Source organism: Malus domestica, chromosome 02 (genome assembly GCF_042453785.1).
Source record: "Malus domestica chromosome 02, GDT2T_hap1".
Taxonomy (NCBI): domain Eukaryota; kingdom Viridiplantae; phylum Streptophyta; class Magnoliopsida; order Rosales; family Rosaceae; genus Malus; species Malus domestica.
The window spans coordinates 1,333,634-1,354,460 of record NC_091662.1 but is presented as its reverse complement, the minus strand read 5'-3'; the positions used below and the strand labels follow the sequence as shown (position 1 = coordinate 1,354,460).

Sequence of the window (20,827 nt, the reverse complement as noted above, 5' to 3'; positions counted from 1 at the left end):
ATCATGCATGTTCGGTTGGTAGTGAGTCAATCATCGAACTTACGTTCTCTAGTATGTTGCACCAATGGTCATCTAACTCGTCTATTAATTTCCCAGCAAAACCAACTAATTATTGTCATAACATCTGCCAGTTGCTCGATTTGATCCCCACAAATTTCTGCTAGCAGGCTTCGATCTATAATATTTGTCAAAATATTTGTTTTCGTTTTCTTTTTACTCTTCTTAATCAAGGAACATTATTTTTGTTAGGTTAGATAGATGGAATGAGATCCTCTTCGGCTCTCACACTTCGGAGTCCATGAACTCAGCCATCTAGACCACTCAAGTTAACTTATAAGGTAGGCTTAGCCCCATTTCACTTACTCATCCTCACGCACAATCTCTCCCTCCAACACACGTACATCTCTCTCTTGAACGATTCGAATTTTTGAGTTCATAAGCTCCAAAGTCAGATCCGGAGAGAATCTCAATCCTAAATAGACCACTACGTACCTAGTTTGCTATCAACTTTTATTCTTTTTTGGTGCAGTTAAATCTTTTTTGCTACTGCTTCTTAGTTAAGTATGGTGCAGTTTAATATTTTTAATCCCACAAATTATGTTTTTTATTTAAAATCTCATTACTATAAACAACTATAAATTTTAATTTTTAATTTAAAAAAATATAGTAACGTACATAGAAATAAATTATCAATTAATTTTAGGGACTTGGATCAAAAATTGAAAACCAATAAAGTTTCAGTCAAAGATTATTCATAACTAGGGACCGCATTCAAAGTCTCCCTAATAAAAATGTACGTAGTTGTTGTTGAGAATGAGTCTTACATTGATGGGTGGATGGACATTGTATGGGCTTATAAACGATTGGGCTACTCTCCATATCATCAATTAGTTTTATGGTGGAACGCCAACTTTCTTTATGGTATCAGAGCTAGATTGTCCCACGTGTGAAGCCAAATGGCCACATGCACTCCATGTCACTATGTTGTATTATCCACGTGTTAGGCTTGAAAGTTCATCACACGTGTGAGAGCGTGTTGAGAATGAGTCTTACATTGATGGGATGAGCGACCTTGCATGAGCTTATAAGAAGTTGAGTTACTTTCCATATCACCAATTGATTTTATGATGAAACCTCAACTTTCTTCGGTTGCCAGATTCTGAGTGTCTAAATGTTCTAAAGCATTGGAATCTTGGATTACCTATATATTTTCACCAGATTAAGTGTTGTTTTTGGTGGCCGTCCTCTAGAAGATGCAAACTCATTACAATACAAATTGCGGAAAAATGTTTATAATATTGATTGGAGACATGTGAACTTATAGGCAAAGGTTTCGACGGTTTGAGTTACCAACGGCTTCGACGCGAAGCTATGGGCCGAGATGCAGTCACGCGCCAACCAATAAAATATGAAACGGCAAAAAAGGAGGGGACCGTCTTATGCACTAGGATTATCTCCTTTTCATTTTTCATTTTGCCGTGATTTAATCGTAATAATTCAAATAAGAAGGGAGGGAAGGGGAGGGGAAAAAAAGGGGAGAGAATCATACTCCCCGTTTTATCGAACAACTTGTCAGACCAGTCAAGCGGTCTCTGTCTCCCACGTAGTTCCGTCTTGACACGCGCGAGCGCCACCACGTTCCACGTACGCTGTAATACTTTTTCCTATTTACTATCAGCCCCTGGTTTTGCTAAGAATTCATTTTTTATTTTTTTAAATAATTAAAAACGTGGCCGAGATATTCTCTGCGAAGATTAACAAATTAATTAGTTTGTCTAATACGAAGATTAGCGGGTAATTTGTTAATTCTTCCATAACCAATTTCTTTGAGAATTTTACAACGCATTATTTTACACACGGTATGTCTAAGTGCATTGGATTCTATTTTTTTTTATAAATGATAATGTTAGTGGAGAAAATGCATTAACTAATCCACGTATTTTGTAAATTTAGTTTAGAAATATGGTATTTCTAGCATTATCTATTCCATTCAAGCCATGAAAAAGCTAATTAGTACAAAAATGAAATATCCCCCACAAGAAGATCACCAATTATGTACTAAAATGAAATATCCCCCACAAGAAGATCACCAATTAGAGTAGTATGTTCATCAAACCAAGTACAATCGTCTCCACAATAGAGAGCAAAACGAGCTAGTGTATGAGCTACCGAATATAAAGTTTGAAAATGATTATAGAGATTCGAAAATGAATTAAAACTTATAAGATTCAATAACGATTCAATCCAACTTTTTTATTGTTAACTAAACGATAGTATTTATACTAAGGTGGTGGGGAATAAGCCTTACAATGAGCTTGTTATAATAACGTGGTTCAACTCTGTTATTGGCGATAATTGAACCTAAGACCTCTCATTTACAAGTGAAGAGGAATACTACTACACTATAGTACTAAGTGACTATTCAACTTAATATAGCATATTATTATTTTTCTATATTATTTTACTAATATTACAGCATATTATTTTTATAAATGGATTCGAATTTTGCATAATTCAAAGGGAAGATATTTTGTTTATTTGTTTTTTTAATTTGGTTGAGATCTACAGAAAAAAGAGAAGATCATGTGATGTCTTTTGATTATTCCCGAGATATGGAATCGATCTGGGGACCCTGCAAATAGGAGAAAAGGTGTATGTGGAACACTTGCATTGTGGTGGGGGAACATATGGAGCTCTCACCATTCTTGCAGTTACATACGGTGCTCCTTCTCCTCACAATGGGTCAAATTTTTTATATCAAATCCCTATTATTTAATTGGTTTAGAAAAGTACCAGAAACACGAATTTATGTACTATTTTATGTTTTATAATAAAAGTCGACGATGGAGTTAATATATCTTACTTTTAAAATGTATTGATATATAATAGGTCAACCTGTTTTAATTTGAGTGAAACAATAAAAATGTGTGATTGCAAGGGCTCTGCACTCATTCAATGATCTCTATTATTGATTGACAGTGTTAAATTTATGACAACAAAACTCAGATGGTTAAGTTTAGTAACATATGCCAACAAATGACAGAGCCGACATAGATGATACAATCAAAATGAGTGCAGAAGATTTGAACACAGATGCATATTGGGAGAAGGTGGTCCTATGACTACTTGGAGGCTGGGAAATAATTATGTAAAGGTTTTCAGGGAACCCTCTGAATATATAGTATGTATACCTTTTGTGCTCACCTAGTGTTTGCTAAAATCTCCACTAAACATATATCGACAATGCTACTCTAATGCCCAAGAAACCAACTGGGCTGTTTGACAAAATCCTGCAAATATGTCGACATAATCGAACCGTCTGTTTACAACAAATATGACAAAGTTGAAATCAAACAATTCAATTTGATAAAAAGAAAAAGGAAATCAAATAATGGAAGTAGGAAAACGTTTTATGCCCGAATGACTTCTGGAACGCATCTCATCGCATGCATTCTTTTCACTTTTTACAAGTACTTCTTTTCTTATTTTAGAAAATATTCTTTTCTTTCTTTTTGCTTATTTAACTTGCTTGTCGACATCACAAATAACTTACTAAACAAAATTTATAATTACTATCTAAATATAAATTATATAATACGTGTTCTTTAGAAGTCTTTTCATTTCCATCTAATCAAATTTAAGTTGCTTTCTTGGTTCCAAAGGCCTGTTCATATTTCATTGGCCATTTTTTTTCTTTTTCATTATTTATTATTCAATATTATCATCTCAATATGTGGATTTTAGAGGATAGAAGGAAGGTAAAAAGGATGGCCAAACCTTGACTGAGAACCACCGTCACTATGTTATTGATAAAAAAATATAAAAAAGTTTGTAGGTCAAGCAGTGGTGTGCTCCGGCTGTAAGGATATAGACAGTGGCTAGGATTATGCCATCTGTCCAAAGGTTGTGAAACTTAGTTAGATAGTTAGTTAGACAGTTAGTCTTTGATATAAGTACATTGTTGTAATTACTTAGACATTAAGAAAGATCAATATTACAACTTCTCTCTAAAATCTCTCTCTCTCTCCATTTCTTGAACTCTGATCTTCTTCTTCCCGACCTCCTCTTTCTACATTAACATGGTATCAGAGCCATTGTTGCTTGCGCTGTGTTCGTCGATCCTTCGACTGCTTCCGCTCATCTCCTTGATTTGTGATTTGTTCTCATTTGTTGATCGCATATTGCTGTATTCTTGGTTGTTTCTGATATTCTCTTAATTTGTATTTTCTTGGGCTTCTCCTCTTCTCGACTGCTTTCGTTCTGTGTCTATCACTTTGTGCACACCAAGTGTTTGTGATATTGCTTCTCTCACATTTCTATCTCCATTCTGCAAATATGGTTACTGCAACTCAACTACAAATTCTCCAATCGCCTATTACTAGTCTTATTTCTACAATTTCTACGTCTGTGAATGTGAAGCTTGATGAGTCTAATTACTTGAATTGGCATTTCCAAATGCAAATGCTACTTGAGGGACATGGGATCATGAAGTTTGTTGATGGCTCTACTCTCTGTCCATCTCGATATGTGATGTGTTCTGGTGTTGATGCTTCAAATTCGTCCACTCCTTCTGAGAATGAAGACTACATTGTTTGGAAGCTGCATGATCGGGCTCTTATGCAATTGATTACTGCAACTCTGTCACCGGTTGCGATTTCATGTGCTATTGGAAGTACAAGTGCTTGTGATCTTTGGACCCGGTTAAAGGAACAATTCTATGTGGTCTCTCGGACTAGTGTTTTTCAACTCAAGTCAAACCTTCAAACAATCAAGAAAGGGACTGGTTCTGTATCTCACTATCTGCAACGAATTAAGGAAGCTCGAGACTACTTGTCAGCAGCTGGAGTTGTTTTTGCAGATGAGGATATTGTTATCCTTGCTCTCAATGGATTACCTCACGAGTATAATACGTTTCGTAGTGTTATAAGGGGTCGTGAGAATGTCATATCTCTCCAAGAGTTTAGGGTGCAGCTTCTTGCTGAAGAACTGATTGTGGACAGTACTGCTAATTCTCAGTTTTTGTCAGCCATGGTGGCTAATACCTCTGGCCCTCCATCCCATCAATCTGTTGGTGATCATCCGGGGTTTTCCGGTACTCATCCTGGTTCTGCTGGTGGGTATCGATCGTTTCATTTTCCTAAGAAGGGTAAAGGCAAAATTAATCAGGGATATAGGTATTCTAATCCTAGTCCCAGACAGCAGTTTTCTAATCGAGGTTCTCCTTCAACACCTGTTTTCTCTGGAGTGCTTGGACCTTCTCCATCACAGCCTGTTGGTTCATCTTTCCCGCAAGTTCCTTGTCAATTATGTCATCAGCTTGGTCACACTGCTCCATTTTGTCATTCAAAACAGTTAGAACGACAAGGCTGTCACATTTGTGGCAAGACAAATCATACTACCTGGTATTGCTTCTTCAATGATAAAGGTCCCAATTTTGGTGGTCACTACTCTCCTGGACCCAACTTTGGTGGTCCACACTACTCTCCAATGCCTCCTAGTGCATATACTCCTTCAGCACCAACTTTCTCTCCTCAATCCAATATTCAGGCTCTGCACACTGTGTCTTCTCCGTCTTCTTCAGCTCCTACATCACAGATGTGGCTTACGGATTCGGGGGCTACAAACCATATGACTGCTGATTTCAGTAATTTGTCCATGGCAACTCCTTATCCCTCTAATGAGACAGTGCAAACAGCTAATGGTGAAGGTTTGCAAATTTCACATATTGGTAGTTCAATCATGCATACACCTGTGCAGCCACTAAAATTGAATTCCATCCTCTATGTGCCTCGGCTATCTCAAAATTTGTTATCAGTTCATCGCATTTGTCTTGATAATAATTGCTGGTTAGTCTTTGATGCTTATTGTTTCTGGATTCAGGACAAAGCCACATGGAGGATCTTGTACAAAGGCCTATGCAGTAATGGACTATACCCCATTCCATCACTTTCCAATCATCCACCATTTACTTCTCCAGGCAATTCTAAAGCCTCTGCATTACTTGGACAGCTTGTTAGCTCTAATCTTTGGCACAGTAGGTTAGGGCATCCTTCAAATACCATTGCTTCTATAATGCTTACTAAGTCTCATATTTCTTGTACAAAGGACATTGTTCCTCGACTCTGTCATAATTGTTTAGAGGGCAAATTCACGAAATTGCCATTTCAGTCTAGTGTGCACAACTCTGTAATTCCCTTCGAAACTATACACAGTGACCTTTGGGGTCCTTCTCCCTGTAATTCCATTGATGGTTACAAGTATTATGTAACTCTCATTGATGAGTGCACAAGATACTGTTGGTTGTTTCCCCTTGTCAATAAATCAGATTTCTTTGACATCTTTGTTGCCTTCTCCTCCTTTGTGCAAACTCAATTTTCCACTTGTATTAAAGTTTTACAAACTGATGGTGGTGGTGAATATTGTAACAATAAACTTCAAACTTTTCTTACTACTAAAGGTATCCTTCACCATAAATCTTGTCCCCATACTCTCGAGCAAAATGGTTTGGCTGAGCGCAAACATAGACACATTGTTGAAACCACTGTCACATTGTTACAATCTGCCAACTTACCTTCTTCTTTCTGGACCTTTGCTTGTCAAGCTGCTGTATATCTTATAAATCGAATGCCTACACCCGTGTTGCATAATTGTTCCCCTTTTGAAATACTTTTTCACACTCCTCCTATTTTGACTCATCTTAAGGTGTTTGGGTGTTCCTGTTTTCCTCTATTAAGACCTTATGTTCAAACCAAGTTGCAAGCCAAAACTACAGAGTGTGTCTTTCTTGGATATGCCTCCAAATATAAAGGATTCATTTGTTTTGATGTGTTAAAAGGTCGGTTTTATATTTCAAGACATGTTGTGTTTGATGAGACTAGATTTCCTTATCCTCACTTGTCTGCATTGTCTAAGCACAAACCTGTGACATCCTCTTCTTCTCAGTCCTGGTCATCACTGTCAGTTTCTAATCTGAATAATATCTTAATTTCATCCCTCCCTCACCCCAATCACCTCTCCTATCCACCTCTCCACCTAATGACATACTGTCTTCTCCTTCCGTTTCCACAGCTAGCCCTTCTTCTCCGTCCATTACTGCTCCTGCAAGTTCATCTTCTCACCTTCCTGTGGACTCTGATTTTAGTCCGAATTTACTTCAAGTGGTGTTACCACTTGCTCCACTTAATATGCATCCTATGCAAACTCGAAGTAAGAATGGCATCATCAAGAAGAAGGCATTTTTCACTCAATTGCCTGAATCTTCTGAAGTGGATTTAACTTTGGTGGAACCTGCAACTTATACATCTGCAATGAAGGTCCCTGTTTGGTATAAAGCGATGCATGAAGAGGTTGATGCATTGCTTAAACAACATACTTGGAGTCTTGTCCATTTGCCTCCTCACAAGAATCTTGTTGGTTGTAAGTGGGTTTTCAAACTCAAAAAGAACTCCGATGGGACAGTGGCTAGACATAAGGCTCGCCTTGTTGCTAAGGGGTTTAGTCAAGAGCCTGGTTTGGACTATGGTGAAACATTTAGTCCCGTGGTTAAACCAACCACTGTGAGGTTAGTTCTAGCCTTGGCTGCTCACTTTAATTGGACTCTTCGTCAATTGGACGTCAAGAATGCTTTCTTGCACGGTGTGTTACATGAAGAAGTGTACATGTCTCAACCTCCTGGTTTTGGAGATCCGTCACATCCTGAATTGGTTTGTCATTTACATAAGTCCCTCTATGGATTGAAACAGGCTCCTAGAGCCTGGAATGACCGATTTACAAGTTTTCTTCCCACTCTTGGGTTTCAGTCTACATATGCTGATTCTTCCTTATTTGTTAAGATTGTTGGCAGTGACATTGTGGTACTTCTCCTCTATGTCGATGATATTATTCTTACTGGCAGCTCTCATTCAGGTATTCAACAGGTGATCACCTCTTTAACCTCTGAATTTGACATCAAGGACTTGGGGGAGCTTCATTATTTTTTGGGCATTCAGGTTCTCCACACTGCTACGGGACTATTCTTGTCTCAGTCCAAGTATATACTGGATTTGTTGAAAAAGGTTGAGATGGTTGACTGCAAGCCTTGTGACACTCCATGCTTACCCTACACTCGGTTAGTTAAGGATGATGGCACTCCCTATAATAATCCAACTGCATACCGAAGTATTGTTGGCGCCCTTCAATACCTCACTTTCACTCGCCCGGACATTGCCTTCTCAGTTCATCAAGTCTGCCAGTTCATGCAGTCTCCCATGATGTCTCATTTTACAGCTGTTAAGAGGATTTTGAGGTATCTAAAGGGCACATTATCTGTTGGCATGTCTTATACTCGCGGGGATTTACTACTGAAAGCCTTTAGTGATGCCGATTGGGCTGGTGATCCTAATGATCGACGTTCAACTACTGGTTTGGTTGTCTTCTTGGGCAATAACCCTATTTCCTGGTCCTCCAAGAAACAACACACTGTTTCTCGTTCTTCAACGGAAGCAGAATACAGGGCTCTATCTACTACCTTAGCAGAGCTTGATTGGATTCAGCAACTGCTGGAATTTCTGCTTATCAAGCCTGCTCATCCTCCTGTTCTCTTTTATGACAATCTCTCTGCTATCGCCTTGTCCTTTAATTCGGTCCAACACCAACGCACGAAGCACATTGAGATCGATGTACACTTTGTGCGTGAAAGGGTTGCTCAGCAGAAACTTTGTGTTCAGTTTGTCTCCTCTCGCGAACAGTTTGCCGATATTCTAACTAAGGGTCTTAGTACTTCCCTTTTTCAGTCTCATTGTTTCAACCTCATGCTAGGATCATCCCCTCATGAGTTTGCGGGGGCATGTAAGGATATAGACAGTGGCTAGGATTATGCCATCTGTCCAAAGGTTGTGAAACTTAGTTAGATAGTTAGTTAGACATTTAGTCTTTGATATAAGTACATTGTTGTGGCTAGGATTATGCCATCATGAGTTTGCGGGGGCATGTAAGGATATAGACAGTGGCTAGGATTATGCCATCTGTCCAAAGGTTGTGAAACTTAGTTAGATAGTTAGTTAGACAGTTAGTCTTTGATATAAGTACATTGTTGTAATTACTTAGACATTAAGAAAGATCAATATTACAACTTCTCTCTAAAATCTCTCTCTCTCTCCATTTCTTGAACTCTGATCTTCTTCTTCCCGACCTCCTCTTTCTACATTAACACCGGCGTCCTCCACTTCTTTTGTGTGAAGATAAAACTCACGTCTAATCGACCCGTGACGAACCTATATATTCTTAGAGCTCTCCTGCAGATTCAAGAAAGGATGACCCACGCAACTCCTCCAAATGTGCAACCCTACTCGAGCACCTCATTTTCTCCAAACGCCATGCACGCGACAACTTCTCTCATCCAAACTCAACCCACGATAGCCTTCTCCAGCGAAGAACCAAAGGAAAATTTTAAAAAGCTATGAGATCTCAAGCTTTTTCATGGATATCATCGAAAAAAAAATTCCTTTGATAAGGTCTACTAGACCCAATTCATGATTTTTTTTTTCACAAATTACTTTTTAAATGTTATTTTTCTTTTTTATTGGTTAGAATTTTCAGAATTTTAATTAGTTTAGGAAATTATTCCATTATTTTTAATCCATGTGGTGCTATTTAATTAGGCATGTGGAGCTACATGTGTCGTGTGACATTAACATAATATTTAACGCAAATAAACGGAAGGATGTCATTGATTTGAGGCACTTATATTCATGGATTACATTGATCGATTTTCATTTTCTGATATCATGTTGATGAGATATGTCAATATCAGATACCATTTGTGATAAAAACATGTATTATATTTTCTTTTGTTAATTTAACTATACATTTATTGATACCATGTAGTCCTCGTGTGCTTGTTACTTGGTCATGGTATACTGAGGCAGTAAAAGAATGAGCTCAAGCTGACACAAAAGTAGATAATTAGATACACCTATATCTAGCAACAAAATTAGTAATATAATTACTTTGGTTTGTTGGTTTTACGTAAGGGTATAGGTTAGAAACAGAAGAGATCATCTTCAGATCTCTCCCACCAAAGCCCACCAATTAATTAATCTAGATTCTTGAAATTTGATCTAACGGTTAAAATTATTATAACTTTTAAAGAGGTCTCATGTTTGTAGTTGTTTGATCAAATTTCAAAGGTCCAGATTAATTGATTAGTGGGCTTTGATGGGAGACATTCGGAGGGGTTCTCTTCCCGGTTAGAAATTTTACATGCACTCTTCAGCAACTTGTTAGTTGTCACACATATAATAGTGTCTTAATTATTTAGGAATTAGCTAGTTTGCAGTCAAATCTTTTTTGCTACAGCTTGTTAGTTTAGTTTGATGTTATATAATGTAAATATTCATAGATAATAAAAATGTACGTAGTTGTTGTTGAGAATGAGCCCCACATTGATGGAAGGATGAACCTTTTATGGGCTTATAAGAGGTTGAGCTACTCTGCATATCGCCAATTAGTTTTATAGTGGAACACCAACTTTCTTTATGGTATCAGAGCTAGGTTGTTCCACGTGTGAAGCCAAATGGCTACAGGCACTCCACGTCACCCTGTTGGATTGTCCACGTGTTAGGCTTGAAAGGTCGCCACACGTGAGAGGCCGTGTTGAGAATGAGTCATACATTGATAAGATGAAGTAATCATATATCGTTGTACTAACAAAAATATCATGTGTCAATATTCTTGATACACTAGCATTGCATTTGGATGAAGTAATCAAAGATTACTAAGGAGTTTTAAAATAACGAAAATTGAGATGACGGAATTTTATTTCCTAGAATTCGTGAATTCTTATTTGGTTAGTCTGTACGGAATTTAATGTGTATAGAGTCATAATATATAAATGAGAGATATAGGTTAGAAAATGTGGTATAGTGGTGCTGGGGACGATGGCCATGATGGTGGGCAGCAGTGGTAGCGGTGATGACAATGGGTAGTGGCGGTGACAGCGGTGGAGGAGACAATAACACGTCGTGGTGGCAACAACCGTGGTGATGATGATGATGGCGGCGGCGGAAGCGTCGTCTACCCATGATGGTAGAAAGTAAATGATTTCCATTCCAAAGTCCATTTTCCTGCAAACCAAACACCTCTTAAAAACCTAAAAATCATAGAAATTTTTTAGTTCATCGAAAAAATGGCCTAGTACACTAAGTGTCATAAGACAAGTGATTGAATATTTCTTTTATCAAATATTCAACCACTTGTATTATGGCACTTAGCTGCCAAACCGTGTTTCTAACACACTAAAAAATCTCTCTTAAATCACCAAGATTGTTCAATATAAACCTTGGGATATTAATTGAGCCAACAATAACCTTCCACGACGAACTTTCTTAATTTTTGCTAATTCCTTCCCTAATTAATTCCTTCACAAAAGGACCACTGCTGATCGAGAACAAAAGATCCAAGATTTTGGGTCAACCATTTCAAGCTCTACAAGTCTTATATATCTCCTTATTTAATGTAATGCCCTTGCCTCTCAAGTCAATCTCATTGACAAATATTATATTCTAGATAACTGTACACTCTAGAATCGCCGGCCAAACGCGTATAACATATTTTTCTAACCCTAACTCGATCATTTAATGAAGATTAGAATTTAATTAAAAGTTCAAACCATGTGAGAAATGGGACATATGAGAAGGGAACGTATTTGAGGCACCACTTTTTTTGTAAAAAAATTCACACAAATTTTTGTGGGACCCACTCTATAATATATTTCAATGATCCGAACTGTCTACCTTTTAAAACATCACTCACAGATTATCTTTGGAAAAATTAGACAAATTTAAAATCATTAAGATATTCATTTGTAGTGAATAAAATAAACGAGTATGGTTCTATTAAAACACCCTGAAACTATGTTTTAGTATATGAAAAGAGAGATTGAAACTTCGACCCTTGGGTGACTCCCTTCCTTGAAGACAAAAAGAGATTAAACCTTGGATGCAAGAGGACAGCATGATGTTTTAATTGACCGAGCAAACTTACATTTACGTTAAGAATTATTCATCACGGAACAACTTGATTTATCTTTATTGTGATTATCCACAAGTATTACAAGTACAGATGTGAAGGCAGCCAATAAGTAATAGTTACGGTAATCAATCAATGGTATATAGTTTCGTGGAAGTCACTGCGAAAGAATAACCCTAAAGATTAACATTTAGTTACTTGTATTTCAAACTTTTCTCTGTGACTCCTCGTTTATTTCTTATATTCAAAATATGTAATTGAATTAAAATTGGGTTTGGTTCTTGATCCTTATACTATCATACGTATTGTGTTAGAAAGATACTCCATCACATATATGAGGTAAGCCGGTTCATTAGGAGAGTGATGTTGAATAAAGTAAAATATCTCAAATCGGCCATATCACAAAACAAATAACAACTTATATCAAATGTTCTTGTTCTAATTGCATCGAGGCCTTTTACATAAAAATTCTGCACCTATTGATTGCATGGGTAGTTAAGTGGTGATAATGTTGATGCTGCTAATGGTGGACCGCGACATGTCTTTCTGAAACTTTAACATGATATTAGAGCGGATTTTCAGACCTTGGCCTAAATTACTAGGTTCACTGACAAACATGACTGATGTAGCTCCACGTCTGACCCCACTCCAAAGTGGTCCGACATGAAGGGGCATGTTGAATAAAGTAAAAAGTCTCACATCGGCCATCTCACAAGAAAACCACAACTTATATCAAGGAGTTCCACTTCTAATTGAGGCATTTTACATAAAAACTCCACACCTATAAATTGCACAGGTGATTAACTGGTGACAATATCGATGTTATTTATGGTGGACTGTGACCCGTGACCCGTGACCCGTGACCCGTCTCTATTCTTTAACAAGTGCTATTTTTCTTTGTAATTAATTATAATCTTTGCAAGAATTTGAAAAAATGTTACTCTATGTGATTGAATGAACTGAAAAGTCCTCCAACATGGTTGGGGTCGCAACAAGTTCTGGAACCCCACTCTTTCTCTTTTAGTATGTGAACTGCAAGAGGATGCTTCTTCCTTGGTCAAGGGTCAACTGCATGTCTCGAGCACAAAGCAAGTTGTGTGTTTGAAAGTCTGCGTAGTCTCTGTGGTACCTTGCATTTGAATTGTCTGAGTTTTTATTTTTTTGATGTCTTTGTTGACCCTCTACATTTGTAATTAATGTCTTGAGGAAGAGGAGACCAAGTCTCTGCAATTTTTCTTGTGTGCATGGCCATGGCCCATGGGCTTAGGAGGTGCCTTTGTTGAAGGGGCAGAAGGTTCCTGCCCTTAAAACTTTTGGAACATCAAGTTGAATAATAATATCTAATTTTGACGTGAACGATTTTTGACGCAATTAAAATATTATGAGGTATTGTAATTTCTATAAAAAAAAAAATGATCGAATTCGGGTGTTAACTTAATATGACGAAAATGTTCCGATTAACTGGCGTAACTCATGAAGGCTGATATGGGCGTTAAATGGAAAGCAAAACATTAATGTAAGAACTAACAAAAATTAAAAACCATTTCCGACCTACCGGATTCGAACCAGTGACCTAAGGATATCTGATGGATATTTCCAACTACAGTCCTCCGCTCTACCAACTGAGCTAAGGTCGGTTTGTGATCTCGCCTTAATTATATATTATTTATTTAAAGTCTAACGATTTTGTGTCTTACACGTGTTCATGCATCAGAGCCATACATTCATTCCAGTTATCTTGTACTTTAGATTTGATAGACTTGTTTTGACTTTCAAATTTTTTAGTATTCTTTTAGCTATCTCGTTAAATCTGAGAAGACATATTGACGCGTGTGACCTTTTTTTCATACTCGTTCTTCGAGGGAGATCTAGCATCATGTTACAAATCGTGGAAATAGCCTATTTGCAAAGTAAGGTAAGGCTACATTCATCCTCCAACCCTGCAAAACCGGGAACCTTGGGGTTGCCCTTTAGAAGGAAACGTATGAAAGAAACAATTACAAAAAATATGAAAAGAAGAACAAAAGAAGAAGCAAGTTTCAAATTTCTATCAAATCGAACCTACGTAAAGGGCCCCAGAATAAGAACCGAAAAAAATCCAGAAACTACGACCGGAGATCATCAAGAAACTGCAACCTCATTTCTGTTGTTGTTCATTAGCTAGGCAGAACCTGCTTGGCCTCGCCTGGAACTTTCTCCTTCTCCGAGGATCATGTTCTGAGGGCTTCATTTGACGGAGGAGGCATCCTTTTATGGCATTTGGTTTTTCGACAATTGCGGGATCATCACTAATTATGACCCGTTTATGATAATTTTTGTGCAAACTGCACCGGAAAGATCCCGGATGTGTGCTCGGTGCACATAAACATGTACGGATTGAGGTGTGTGATTTTGGATTGGAGGTTGCTTTTTTTGAGGCCATGGCGGAATAGTTCAACCACGTCTGACTATCTTTTTTTGTGATTCAGAAAAATTATCAAACCTAATGACAGGTTTTAGATTTAGGGTCTTTTATGGAGCTTCCTAAACGCGCATGCATGTTAACCTAATTAGTTAATTTGTTGTTTACAAGTCAAGAAATCTGTTAGGGTAGGCTAATTGGTTTCCTTATGGTATTCCTAATCAGAATCGTTTGGCTGTTGTTCCCATAATTTTGAACTGAATGGTGTTTTTTGAAGAATACTTCTGGTCATTAGCTCAATCTTTTTGCTGGATTCATCGCCATCTACATGAGGAATATATAATTAGTTTGTTCAGTGGCGGTAATGTTATTGGTTAGTGGGAAAAATCGTGCTGGATTTCAAAACAATATATACGAGTACACCCCTTGAAATTCAATTTTCTTTAACTAAAGCCCATTATGGTAAATTTCTCTAACAAAAACCCAATGACTAGGCTCCAACTAAACAATATCCATAATTAAGTTTGACTAGGCAAAATTTGTATTTTTGGATGTCTAAATTACTCCTAATAACACTTACTTTGGGTCTTTCACTTATTATCTACATTTATTTTACACTATTTCATTCAATTAAATGTCTTCAAATACCTTACGGGGATTTGGAAAAAAATTGAAATGCCATGATTCCTATGCATTTAATAACAAAATTTTACATGATTCCAATGTTCCTTATGTAGTTGTTTTCATATTATGCAAACAGGTAAATTAGTATATCCTACAAATATAAAAAAGTTATTTTATTAAAAAAATATCAATATTTTAAATATAAAATAGGTGAATTATTTTGCACAACATATATAGAATAACAATATAAGTTCCTAGTAAATTATGTAATGATACATGCAAAATAATTTACCTACAAAATAAATAAATATTTTATCCAAAATTAATTAAATACCAATATTTTGCAAAAAAAAAAATATAAAACAATTTACCTACTTGCAAAATAAATTACCTAAAAAATAAAAGAATGTCGATTGATTGCACACTCTATATAATAATAACAAAATGTGGCTAGTATATATGTAATATCACATGAAAAATAATTTACGTACAAAATAAATAAATGTATATATGTAATATCACATGAAAAATAATTTACGTACAAAATAAATAAATGTTTTTAGCCAATTGATTCAAAAATTAATTACATATTATTTTACATAAAAATATAGATAAATTATTTGCACGCATATATATATATATATATATAATTTTAACAAAATATGCCTAATACATACATGCAAAATAATTTACGTACAATGATTGTCAAACAAATAAAATAAATGAAACATATGATGGTAAGAGAAGTATAAAATAGATAATTTTATAATCATAAGGCACTTATTTCCCACAATTATGGTGGTTAATTAAATTCATTAACATAATTAGAGTGTTGTGGCACAATTGTAAATAGTTATGTATTTATTTGTTTATATGGCAGTCTACTTCAAATTTGGGTTTTATTTAGATGTTTAAAATGAAATGGGTTTTTGTCAAGGAAATAAGTGTTACATGAGTTTATATCTAAAGGACCCTAAATAATATTCTCTTACCAGAAATATACACAAATAGTACGGACATGATGTTTCTCTTAACACTCTTATGTTCACTTTGATTAAAAGATACGACCTCTAAGTTTATTTTTTTTAGCTCACATTAATAAGATATGATATCACTACCAGAAAATACTAGGATTTTGCCCTACGACAATACTGTAAATTGACAATATTGCACTTATTGGAATTGGACGATTGTTCAAGTACGCTGCCAAATTAAAATTCTTCAATAGGCTAGCTAGCTGCTGTAAATTGGATATTACAAACATAAGACTCTCTTAAGAATCATCAAGATAACGAATGCTGGGTTTTCAATTAAATTAAGGATATATAATTAGTCTAATAAATAAAAAATTATATTGTTTGAGACAGGATTACAAAATAAGATATATATAGGCAGCAATAATAAAAAATTATCTTGTAACAATTTGTGGCTTGTGGCCAATGAACTCCATTTTCTTATCTTTTCACTCAAACAACTTCAATGACGTTGATTGACAATAAAACCTAGCTAGCAGCATTATCTGTAATTTTTTCTTTGACCATACTCAACCGTTGCACTAGAAGTCGTTCATATATTCAACCTACACTGCAAATGTTGGATAATATATAACGTATAAGTAATTGATTGGATGATTAAGCTTTGGCCAATCCCGCATTGAGTTTTTTTGTTCATGGAAGAATGCATAACTAAAATTGATTACAACTTCTTACAAAAACCGAACTGGAACACAAAACTGACAATAAGTTGTATAAAAATCAAAATTTATCTCCGTTTATTGTTTATTGTCTATCCCAGTCTATTTTATATTAGATTTTGTAACCAATTTTATTTATGCATATTTCTCTTTTTGTTTTTTATTTGTAATATTTGACTGATGGATATTTTAGCAATAGGTAGGCAGTGCTTTGCAAAGAGGTTACTCGAACCTATGACCCTTTAGTCACAAAGGAGTAGTGCTAAGTTGCGCCAGGGTTCGCCCGCTAGCAATATGATAAACTGAAAATATGATTTTAGCTCTTCCAACTCAATTTTCTTCATATAAAATCCTACATAACTTTTTTACTTAAAGAAAACCCAATGACTAGGATCCACATAAGCAAATTCATTAATTTCATATTACTTCACACATTTTACATTTTTCACATGCCTAAAATACCCCTATTACATATTTGATGTAGACAATTAATTGTAAGGAGAGAGTAAATGATTTTGCAACAAGAAAAAAAAGAAGACATTAATTTTAAAAATTTATTGCATATTAATTTTTTAGAAAGGCTTTGAATTTTCATAAAACTATTCGATTCAGTTTTTTTCACCCTACTCTTGAATACTTTTGAATTTATTTATTTTTATTAATACATTGTATTTCATTATCTACATGCACATTAATTTACCTACAACAATTATACCATGGGTGTAATATAATCTCTTTTTTACAATGATGCAAAATAATGTTTATACCAACAACAAAACGTGCCTAACATTTCTAACTATGTTAATACCAAGGAAAATAATTTACCTATATTAAACCAACATATAGTTCGATGCATAGTATTAAAAATACTATGTTACACCCATGTTTATACAGCAATAAAACGTGCCTAACATATATAACAATACATGGAAATAATTTACCTACAAGTTAGATAAATGTTATTTGGTTGGGTGTAGTATATAAATTTTTTTAATAATTGGAAAAAATTAAATATAACTAGGTGTAGTGTAATTTTTTTTATATATAATTAGAACAAATTAATTTACCTACCTACTATTTGAAATGTTCATTTCTAATGATGCAAAATGTCACATCCCGGCCCGGGGCGGATCTGACACACCCCGTCCCGAAGGAGGGCATGCTGGCCGTCACGTGAGAGTGACGTAACCATTTGCACAGTACGGAAGCTTTAAGATACAATTTATAAGTTGATACACCCAAAGGTGAGTCCTAATTTTGTCCATTCTGTCAGAACACCGTCGAATTCCTCGTAGTCACCACACCTTTGTGATTCCTGAACCTGGAGGGGCGCAAAACCAAAATTGAGTGGGTCAGTAAAACAATTCTTTTCCAAATCCAAACATTTCTCAAAACGTTGTAACCCCTCTCCGTAAAACCTGTATACTTTCCCAGAAATGTAAAATATAAATATACATATATATTCTCAAAACTTCAATTCACTTTTTCAACATTTTTCATATCAGTTATGCCATGCCATGTCTAAAATCAACAGTTAAGTATGGATGCATCAACAATAATCATATCAGGTGCAAGAAAGTAATCAACCGGAGGCCCTCTAATAGCCCTGCACGGTTGAACCTAGAGCTCAAAATCTATCACTCTCACTCTGCCGGAGTCACCTCTGTGACCTGTCCGGCCTTCTGCACACAAGTTACGCTCTAGTGCTTTCTCATCAATCATCTGTGCACATAATCTAAGGTCACCCACCAGTCGAAATCTCACTAACACTCTTCGACTGGCCCGTCGCACCCACTCCGCGTGGACTGTGCGACCAGCATCTACTTGGATCCAAGGCGAGCGTGCGATGCGGTGAATACTATAAGCACTAAACCATGGTGCAGGATTTGAGCTCAATATATATCAACATCATCATAACAGTATTTAAATACTCACCTGATACTCACCTGTGCGTCCGCCGCACCAATTCATACATATGCATCATATATCAATTCATACTTTTCATATCATTTCATGCATGGCAATTCGATTCACATTTCTATATACTTTGCATATAATTTTATGCATGGCATCTCAATTCACATCTCAATATACTTTTCATATAATTTTATACATTGCATTTAAAGCATAATTTCATGCATTTTCAATTTCTGGGAAAACGGTAAGTATATATGTATACGGAAAACAAAACTGCCCACTCACCTGGAGTTCGCCCTACAACTCCCTAGCACAATACGCCAAGGCGTCATGACGATCGGCGCCTAAAACAATAATCAATTCCAACCTCAGAATTCATATCGATAGAATATATAACTTATATAAAATACGTCACTACGTAGTTCGATCCGGAAGATCCACCACTCAGATTTTAAATCCATAACTTCCAGAGGTCCACAATATATCTCTAGGATAACATCCTAAAATTTCATCACCATCCAACGGTCGGATCTCCGTCAATTAACAAAACTAAGTGACGGTTAACATTTTATTTTATGAACTTACAACTCCAATTCCGGAAGATCCGTAACTCGGATTCCCAATCCGTAAGTTCCAATAATCCTCAAACATTACGTATTGCAACGTATCAAATTTTGGTGATGATCCAACGGTCGGATCGTCAATTCATATTTTCACCTAAATGCAAAAACTATAAAACGTTATTTGAACACCTAACCAACAATCCTTAATAACTTTCTCATACGGTGCTCAATTTGGGTATATGAATATACCACAGTGATCTACTCGACGTCACGGACGTCGACATATTTTTAAAATAATTTTTTTACTGTAGCACGCGCCCCCACGCGCCAAGGAAGGCACGGGTCCACGCGCCCCCACGCGCACCTTCTTCTTCCTTGGGTCGCCGGACTGGTTTTTCCGGCGGCCGTTTTTCAAATTGCCATAACTTTGTCATTTCTCAACGAAATCAAGTGATTCAAAAACGAAAGTTGTAGACCTTGAAGAGAAAAAGAGAATGGTACCTTTCACAACACCTATTTCGCCGTGGTTTGGCCGGAAACTTCCTCGAAAGCCTCGGAGGTCGCCGGAAACTGGGTATTTTTCAAATGAGTATAACTTCTTCAATACTCAACTAAATTGAGTGAAACAAAAAGGAAAGTTGTATTAATTGACGAGACGAAGAGATTGATACCTACCTCGACTCCTAACTCACCGGGTATTCGCCGGAAAATGCCTCGAAAGCTCCGGCCAAACTTTGAACTTATCGATCTCCGTGTTCTTACGTCCAAAAACTTCCAACGAAGCACTCCGAGCTTCCTTGGGACCTCACTAAGCTCACTGTGAGCTTTTTTTAGCCTAAAACGTAGTCATTTAGAAGATCATGAATAGTGCCATTTCACGGTGCTTTAAAAACTAGGGTTTTTCGAAATGAAACTCACCTGAATTTGGTATCCCCGTGTTCGTGAAGTCCTCAGGATCACGATGGTAGTCTTAACTTGGACGTTCGTGGAGGTTTGATTGAGGTTGTGTGTGAGTCCGTATGTTCGAGAGTAAGAGAGAGAGTGAGAGAGTTTTCTGAGATGAAAGAAGAAAAAGAGAGAGAAGGAGTTACGGGTTTTAGGGAGGGAAATAAGGAATGGGGATCCCACGTGGCCCCTTCTCAGTCCTTAACTAAAATTAATACAATAAATGTAAACCTAATTCTAAGTTCTTATCCCACAAGATATTTTAATTAACCAAAAGTTATGAACTTAGATTAAAACCAACTTCACACTTACGCACCTTGTCACGTTTAAGGTTATTTTCGTACTTTCACGTCCTCGGAATTTATAATTCTGGGACGGGCTGTGACAATCTCCCCTCCTTATAGAATTTCGTCCCCGAAATTCCAGCAACCAACTAAATCATCTATACTCATACAATAGCCTCGGATAAATCTCTCTCATCCGATTCTCTTTTTCCCACATAATTTTCTACTGAATGATTTCCTTCACAAAGCTTTTACCACTTACTCTGTCTTAATTCTCAGGACCTTCTTTTTCCAATCCAAAGTCATCCTTGGTTCCTTATCAAGTCGAATCCAATTTAATTCTCAATAGTTGCACCAGAATTCCATGAGACGACTCTGCCACCTAGTGACAACG

General features: G+C 36.4%; 1 long non-coding RNA gene and 1 other non-coding gene across 3 annotated transcripts; both read right to left on the bottom strand.

Moving 5' to 3' along the window:
• Positions 1-587: 587 nt before the first annotated feature.
• Positions 588-20,259, bottom strand: LOC139188137 (uncharacterized). 2 transcript variants are annotated; one of them, XR_011571342.1, is made up of 6 exons: positions 20,123-20,259; positions 19,880-20,039; positions 19,706-19,774; positions 18,927-18,985; positions 17,864-18,045; positions 588-632 (listed from the first exon to the last, which is right to left on the bottom strand). It is a non-coding gene; the product is annotated as an uncharacterized lncRNA (long non-coding RNA). The 2 variants fall into 2 exon arrangements; XR_011571341.1 differs by lacking the exon at positions 588-632 and having other exon boundaries at positions 17,536-18,045.
• On the bottom strand, positions 13,552-13,643 carry TRNAY-GUA (transfer RNA tyrosine (anticodon GUA)). The gene is given in 2 exon segments: positions 13,552-13,587; positions 13,607-13,643. It is a non-coding gene; the product is annotated as a tRNA-Tyr (tRNA).
• Positions 20,260-20,827: the final 568 nt, after the last annotated feature.